Genomic DNA, 9,189 nt, shown 5'->3' on the forward strand with positions numbered 1-9,189 from the left:
GTGGCGTTGATTTGTATTGTTATTGTATGATAATTGTTATGATGTTAGGAATTATCTTAGCACATTCCATTTTCTTTTGTAATAAAGGGTCTCACTAACCTGACAATGGGTTTCAGGGAAGGTTTAATTTGGGTTGCGGGGTTGGTTGTTCAGTGCAGGTCCATGCGAATCAGACTTGTAGGATAACTATACAATAAATGTGTCTGCAATTAATCTAAATGGCATTAAGTTACGCAGTTTGGTAGCTATCCTGAGTTCAGTCCATCTGGACCTACGTCTGACGCGCCATGTTTTAGTCTTAACCAGTCATCATGGTAATGCATCTAGATGGTTCTTTGACTGAGGGCATATTTTAACTGTCCTCAAATTATCTTAAGAGCAAAATGCTCACTTTGTGTTAATGAGGATGGACCTATGGAACTCCGAAGAGCCCCCGAAGTAGAATCTGAAGTTGCTTTATGGTGCCATCTGAAGTAGTTTAGTAGCTGTTTCTGTGCCTTAAATAATACGCACAAAGCGATATATTCCATACAATTTGTCACTACCTTTCCCTCCACATTTTATTGAACTTGGCCTAATTGCTCATTACATTAAGACATTGCCAGACAGTTTGAGCTAGGATGTGTGCAATACTTGCCACAAGCTCCATTCCTAGCACGCAGTGCGAAACCGGGCAGCATGGGGGAGAACAGCGGGCTTTAGTTCTAGGTGATAAGGCTGAAACAAACAAAAAAGTTTTGTACTTTTTTTTTATTTTTTAAAAGTGTCTTCATTTTGCGTTATTCCACAGGCTGTTTCACCAGCAAGAAATCTGCCAAAAAACATGCTACGAATATCTCAGCCGTAGAACTCTAACATTTGTATGCTATGTCTTTAAAGTCCTTCCACTCTGCCATACATCTCCATCACAAAAGATTCTAAACTACTGAATTCTTATGAATTGCCAAATCACTATTTCATAAGGACCCCTGAATTACTTGAGTCGGAAACAGTTTCGCAATTTTTAGGCACACTTCAAACACGTTTTTGACTTTGACTTGTTTACTTACAAGGTGCTGTTGCACTGAAAGAGTAAAGGAAACTCATTTCCATGTCAAGAATGGCATTTTATCCGTCAATATTCTCGTTTCCCAAAGTGTCTCCTGCTGTGTTTTTGTCCTGGAGAACGCAGATATACTGCCTTTAAGTCAAGTAATTTGCTCTGTTGTATTCTTGCGTCGACGCACATTACCTGCATAAATGAGGGTCTGTATTTCCCATTAAATTTGCTTGTATAATTTAGTTCCTTAGAAAGATTTCCAATTTGGTTGAACATGTTTAGATATGTATCATCCTATTGTTGTCCCACTGTGGACATTTGTTGCTACTCCATGGCTATGGAACGGTATAAGTTGCACGCAGCAGTAGTGCTCCTGAATCTGAATTCACAGTAGCTTCACATTTTTGTCACCCTACACTTGCAGTTTTTGTTTCTCTACCTGGCCACCAAACCCCTCACCCGAATCCTTTGCTTCCTCCCCCCATCCTCCCCCCCAAAAAAAAACTAATTGAAGTAGCTACACAAGCATTCTGTCCTGGCATTTTAGAAGGATAGCAAGTTAATTTCAGGGAATGAGTAGTTGAGAATCTTTCAGAATAGAGTGTGTGGAAAAGACACAATCATGGAGAAATACAAACATTTTAAAGTATTTAGTTCTATGGCTGATATATTCTAAGCATGCAGAGGATTTTGAGGCGAATCTTGCAGTAAACTGACCTTCCCTCAATCGCTCATTGGCCATTAAACTTACAGCAATCGGCGTGATTCTGGTTGGTGTCTTTTTTAAATGATGGTCAAATCATCCTATTGACTACTATGAAAAGTAAAATACATTTGAATACTATAAAACATCGATCCTGTAGATTTTTGTTAGGTTAAGATCTGAACTGCCAAAAACCCAGAAGTACTTTTAGTGCCATTGACTGTTCTCTGATTATATCCCTGCAATCCATAATGTTCTGTTTAGCTTCCTACAGAGGTACACAGCAGACAACCATTTGCCCAGCTAGCAGCTCCTTTCGAAATTGTACTCCGTCTGTCCTGGTTTATTTTTTGTTTTCTTATTCATGTTTTTACTCACATGAGATGAAATCTGCCTTTGCGTCGGCTGTTCTTAATAGAAAATGTAGATGCTTCTTTACTTTTGTATTAGTTTATTTTTTTAATACAAGTTTAATACATGTAGCTTTAAATTTTGTACAGAAAGTTCTCCAAGTCTTTTCTTAATGCAACAAATAAAATGTAACTATGTTGCCACTAAATAAAGTTTTAGTTAACAAAGAACGCAAGGCCTTGTTTGCCATGTTCATTTCTTAAGTTTGTCTGTTACTTGTTCTTGCTGTGTTTCTAGTCATACCCTTTTAGTCCATGCTTCAATTTTCAGTTTTTACTGTTATTTTCACAGCTTCTGTGTACCTTGCACTTATAACTCCCACAAAATAGCTAGACCTTTTGAACATGGCTGTAAACAGTGATCTAACTTTAAAAATGTAAAACATGGTGGTGATCATTAATGTAAATGGTCTGTTCCTAGGTTAGTTTTGAAAAAGGAACTTGGTGACCTTTAGATCATATTACAGAATGTTGAGAATTTCTGCCTCATCACTGAAATTCCAGTAGTTGCAAATTATGCTGGATTAGCAGCTCTCCTCTCTTGCCAAAAAAGGCAGTGTGAGCTACTATGGGATGAAATTCACCCTGAATTAGCAAGTATTGTAAGACATTGGGCAGTTTGAGGGTTTCTCCCTTCTCACGCAGTGAGATGGGTCCGTCAGCTGTATAGACTAGTATTGCTCGATTCCTTCCCAACAAGGTACAAATGTGTAGGGCTCTTATTGGTCTGTACCCGTTGAGCAGGATAACTACCAGTTCAGAATCAAACCTTAAAACTACCTAAAGAGGGAAATGTTCACCTCACAACTTATTTACATTTTATCCTCCTCCACTAGTATGGAGAAGAATCTGAGCACCATCCACACTAATCCCCCTCAGTTATTCATAGTAGAGTCACTTTCTATTAACACTCACTGTCACTCGTGTGTCTCACAAATAATCTTTAGTTACAGCAATCTCCCTGCCCCCTATCACGTTTTATGCTGTAGTCACCAATTGTGCTCCAGGGCATGCATGCCTTCTTGCAGTCCTCTTCTCTTTTGTAGGCTCACAACCTTACTTTGACTTGTTAACCCCACAATTACACTCCCTAGTCCAGTGGTTCCCAACCTTTTGATTTCTGTGGGCCCCCACTTTAACATTAATGGAACCCAGGGACACCCAATGAATCATCATGGGGAATCCAGGGACCCCCATCTGAGTCACTACTGGAAGCTGGGCACCTAATTTGTCAATATTTATTAATATTTTTAAATTTTGTAGGCTCTCGCGGACCCCCTGAGAAGGCTTCGCGGACCCCCAGGGGTCCCCGGACCACAGGTTGGGAACCACTGCCCTAGTCTATAAAGCATCTCAGCCTTCATTTCACTTGAGGCACTGACTCTTCAGTCAGGTTTAACTTAGAGGCAGAATGTAAAGTATTTATGCAGCACAAGCAGTAATAAGGTGAAAACACAACACAAGAAATATCTCACACCAGTTTAGAAAAATAAAGTAAAAATAAGCAGAGGGAGGTCGTTGACACCAGTGGCCCTCCTCAGATGGGGGTCAGGGGTGACAGGTGCAATAGTTTCTGAAGGTGTCTGGTTTCATCTCACCACAAGGCTGCAGTGGAGGGGGGCTGCATTCAGAGGCTGCTGGCGACTTGGGGGAGTTCAAGAGGGGCAAAACCAGAGTGGACTCGGACTCTGGACAGCTGGGGAACCTTGCTGGCACAGTTGGTTCGCTTTGCTTTGGGTCGTGGACATTGGGTGCAGAGGTTGCTTCAGGTGTCAGGTTTTGCTGTTCTTGAGGCTGCAGTGTCCTTTCTTGTTACTGAGCACATCCGCTGTTCACAGGAGTCTTGAGTCTTTTTTAGAAGGCAGGTAGTCCTCATGGTTTTCTTGAAGGATCAGCTGTAGGATGCATTGTCTTCTTGGGTAGTGTCCAGTGAGGTCAGCAGGCAGGCAGGAATGGCTGGTACCGGGTCAACTGCTGCTTCTTCCTCTTCTGCAGGGGTGTGACTGTTGTGTGCCCTTTTCTTCGTAGGTTGTGAAGATCTGAGTTCTAGGGTTCAGGGGTGTCCTCTACTGAAGTTCGGGGTGTTACAGGGAGTGTCATGTGGTAGCCAATAGGCTGACCATCCTTATATTGACTACACAGGTCTTATGACCACTTCTGGTTAAAAGTGGGCATAACCCTAACCTCTTAATTTCTTCCAAACAAGATGGTGGAATTTAAAAAGTAGTGTCCACTTAAGTTCGTCCACCTTGGGGGCGTGACTGGCATGAAATGGGCACACCTACTAATTTTCCTGCCTGTGCTGCCACCAAAAGTGGGGTCAGGACGAGGGGATCGGTCATCTCTACCATTTGGAGAGGCCTGGGTCGCATTTCGAAGGTGGTTAGGCCTTTAAATCTCCCTGCCCTGGAATGTCCATCCTGCGCTGGATGAGGCATTAGGACCTTCACCCAAAGCAAGCCTTTGTTCTGGGCCTCTGCGAGTGTTGGTTCTCACCGGGGGAGGGAGGGGGGGATTCAGAACTCGGGCTGGGGTGGCTGCACTAGATTTGACCAGTCAGTGCACACACCAGTAGCTGAGTAGGTTTTCAGGGGGCACTTCTAAGGTGTCCTCTGGGTGCAGGTATTGGTGAATTCAACACCTACATCACTGGGCTCACCAGTACGAGATGTTTGATACCAGAAATCCCTATATTCAGAGTAGCCATCATGTAGCTGGAAAACTCGTAGTGACCAGTGTCCAGCACATGTATTAAAATGGCTTCCCTGTCCACTTAATGTGACTGAGAATCAACAGACATAGCAGCGGCATATCTGTTCATACAGAGATGCCCTCACATGTGATATAATGCACCCTGCCTTTAGGGCTGGAAGGCTTGCTAGAGGGGTTACTTGCATACATTACATGCAGTGTTTAGGGGACATGGCATACTGGTAGTGTGCCATTATGTGTTTTCACTTTTGTCTGCACCAAGACGCACAGCCTGCAAAGGCAGCTGGTCAGGTTCTTGGAGAGGGGTCCCTTAGGGTGGTACAGTTTGTGTAGTAGCTCTTAGGGACCCTATTTAGAACCCGAGGCCCTTGGTACCAAGGGTACCATTTACCAGGGACTTACAGTGGGTACTAGAGGTTTTGCCAATTTGGGGAAAAACTGTGCAGTTTTGGGAAAAGAGATCGGGCACTGGGGACCTGGTTAGCAGGAACCCGGTGCACTGTCAGTCAAAATGACACCAGAAACCAGACAAAAAGCAGGGGAGTGACCATTTCAAAAGAGGCACATTCCTGCAACCGCAATAAAGTGTGGGACTGATACAGGGACCAGGTTAGTCCTGCTTAAAACATTTACCTTCTCAAAGTCTGGCACACGGATTTCAAAACCTCAGGATTACACAGGAGAAGCTCAACTGAAGCCAGCTGAGGCTCCAGGACCTGAAGAGGTACCTCTTGGGGCGCAGGCAGGTCCAGTTGCAGCTGGGCAGTGCAAGATGGCATTTCGAACTTCCTGTAGCGCAGAACCAGAGGTTAGCCAACTGACCCTAGGAGTCACTCTGGTAGTCCTCGTTTGAAGGAGATGGTCCTCTCTTTCAAGCAGCAAGGCAGGCCTCAAGCAGGAGGGCAGTCCTCTGAAGTACAGGGCAGTCCTTTTAAATCCTTCCACAGGTCCAGGAGGGTCCTGATGAGTGGCTCAGGGGGTCCAATATTTTTGCATTATGAATCTTTTCTGGATTCACATGCTGTGCATTCGGCCATCTAGTGACTGGGTTTGAATTTGTCCCTACATTTTTTGAGTCCTCCTTCTTTCTTCATTTTTTGTTGTCGGGCATCAACTGACCTCCATTTGGTGTCCCCTTGTGTGTCATCGTGCTTTCTCCAGAAGCTCCCACATTTGGTCGCTTTCTTCAGATGTTTTTTTTTTTCTGCTATTGGGTTTGGATGCTTGATTAAGGGTCGCCAACACTTGGAAGAAGTTGATGGAACTTTGGGAGAAGATTGCCTAAAGTCGACTGAAGGTAGAAAGAACACCTAAGGAAGGTACTGGAGGGCATATAGAGGGAAAGAGTCTAATTTCCTCATCTGCTCTGGAGAATTCCCTGTACAGGGGGCTTCATGTGTGGCCTAATGGAAAAGACACCTTTCCAGTTCAGCAACAATTGTCACCACAAGTCCTCACAGAAGGACAAACACCCGGTCTGCAAACTCTGCTTGTAGACCATCAAAGCAAGGATTGCAACGCCTGCTCCACATTCACTCTGAAGCCACTGAGGGTAGGAGAGGCAAGACCACACCATGCAGGGACAGCATAAGCCCCCTTCCCTACAAAACCTGGGTCTCCAGAGCAGTGAGTAGAATGTTGCTGAAGGGCAATCAGCAGAGGTCAACCTAGAGATTGTAGATGTCGAAGCCCAGCAGAGGTAAGAGAACCATTGTCCTTGGAAAAATATGGCTGAGTCGCGTAAATCTGATTCAAGGGCCTTGAAGGAGCCTTGGTGTAGAAGCAGTCAATGACCACAGCCTCAACCAAAGATGAGGAGCCCCTCGGAACGCTTGAAAGGGCCCGTAGGGGGAAATCTCCAGACAAGTCCAAATTGAAGGATGGAGGAGGAAAGGATGTTTTGATGCTGAAACAGGAAAACTTGATCACAGCATGGAAGTTCGACAACCCATTAATCTGTGAAAGACAGTTTGACGTTGAATAGCACACGACTGAGAACCTCAATGCCGAAAAACGGGTGCCAAGATTGAGGAAAAAGAAATGGCATCTCGGGACCGTAATGGCGGTTCTGCTCCAGAAATGCAAGGACTTTGACAAATCCCAAGGAAAGCCTCAATACCGAAGGAGTAGGGAGAGAAAAGCTTTTAGGAAATCGAGCCTCCACTAACACCAGAACCTTAGCAAGAAGAGGAGGAGGAACTCTTCTGTGAAGGAGTGCATCGTGGTCAGAGGGATCTGCATGCACAGAGGCTCAATGGCAAGACATGGAAACGGACTCACCAGAGGAAGGGGGTGGACAGCTATCCATCAAGGCCAACACCACAATGTGACATCTGCATCTACAACCAAGTGCTAAAAAAAAGGCAGCAGACAAATATGCTGCTCATTTGGGAGAAGAGAAATCACAATCTTGTTTCCTGCTGGAAACACTTCTGCCCACACAACCAGGAGTCATTTTTTGCCCATTCTCTAAAGTGTTTTGGACCAGTGAAGGGAGGCCTTTAAGAACCCACTACATGCCGAGCCATCATTCCAAGGGCAGAGAAAAAGTGGAAGTTCTCCTCAGAAGATCCTGGCTACATAAAGGGTATGGTTCCAGCTGACTCCATCACAACAATAGCAAGAAAGAGGGCCAACATCCTAACAACTTCCTGACCACCCCAGATAAGGAGAGTAAAAGAATGCACCTCATGGGTCGAAAATTCAAAAGAAGTGCAGCTAATCAGTGGCATGTCACAAACTCCGATGCTCTTCTAAATTGCCATGCCTACCAGTACTGGAAGGAGATAGCAGAATTAGTGAAACATCTCCCGGAAAAATATTGAAAAAGAGTGGCACACCTTCCGGAAGATGGCGAGAAAATGGCCAACACGTGCCTTAAGTTGGCACTAGATGCAGTGGACACATCCAGCTGACAAATGGCGATAGGCGTCACCCTACACCACTACTCCTAACTCAGAATTTTAGGTTTCAAGCCGGAGGTACAACCGAACATTCCTAATGCCCCATTTAATGATGATTATCTGTTTTTTGGCACAGTCGACAAAACTCTTAACCAGATGAAAAAAGACAATGAGAGAGCTCAGTCGATGGGAGCCTTGCAATTTAGAGAGTATGCGAAGGGGAACAGGGCCTTGGCAAAGGCCCGTAGGAAGGGGCAGCTTCCAAATGGGAACAACCCACCAAATGTACCAAGGAAGCAGTCAAGCAACTCAACTGCAGCGGAGTTGGCAATACCAGCAAGGAAGGCAGTCCTTTTGGGGTTGAATACACTGGAGAGGACTACCACAAAGGGGAGGATCAACATCCACAAATAAGTGACTTACCAACAGTCACCAAACACTCATGAACAATATCAGTAAGTGTAAAAATCAAGGATCAACAACTCCTACACACAACACCAGTAGGAGGCAGAATAAAAAAACTTCCTTCAGGAGTGTGTAAGATCACATCAGACAAATGGATTCCAAACATAATGAAGTTTGGATATTACATCTAACCAAACGAGACCCCTCCATCCAGGAGACCAAAAAGAAAGGCCCATTCAAAGGTGGAAATATCCAGTCTACTCAGAGGTAGATGCAATAGAAACAGTACCAAGATTAGCAATCAACAAAGGAAACTATTTTAATATTTCCCAGTCCCAAAGGTAGATGCATGTTCATTTGGAAAACATGCCATAGAAATCTGGGACCACCCATGCCCCAGATGCAGTTTTTATCACAGAAACTTGGCTGAACCCTGCATCTGCTCCAGACATCGCACAGCCACCCCCTGACGTAGACAATATTGCGCCCTGGGACCAATCCAACAGAAGCGGCATAGGCATTGCCATAATCTACAAAGAGAACCTTGAATGCTCAACTATCACAGACAACTTCACCCCCTTTATTTAACACTTCCACTTCCTAATCCGAACAAACAGCATAACCACCATCAGAGGCACCTTTGCCTACAGACCTCCAGAACCCCACCCTGCCTTCTGCAACCCAATCTTAGACTTCATGGCCCCTTTTGCCATCAACTCGAATGTGTACATATTCCTAGGAGACCTCAACTTTCACCTGAAGAACACCGACAGTGTCAACACAGCCAACCTAGAAAGCATGGCTAACCTCAGACTCACTACATACAAATGGGTTAACCCTTCAAGCGGAAGGACTTGGGTATACTGCGATACATGCAAGAAGTGATCCTACCGGACAGTAAAGGATAGGTTAACTCAACATATCCTACTAAAGTGCTGTCTCAAATGAAATAAACTATTCTTATTTCTCAAAAAGGGAAGAGTAAACACAAACATCACAAGAAATGCACATTATTGC

The sequence above is a fragment of the Pleurodeles waltl genome, chromosome 4_2 (assembly GCF_031143425.1).
Source record: "Pleurodeles waltl isolate 20211129_DDA chromosome 4_2, aPleWal1.hap1.20221129, whole genome shotgun sequence".
In the NCBI taxonomy this organism is placed as follows: domain Eukaryota; kingdom Metazoa; phylum Chordata; class Amphibia; order Caudata; family Salamandridae; genus Pleurodeles; species Pleurodeles waltl.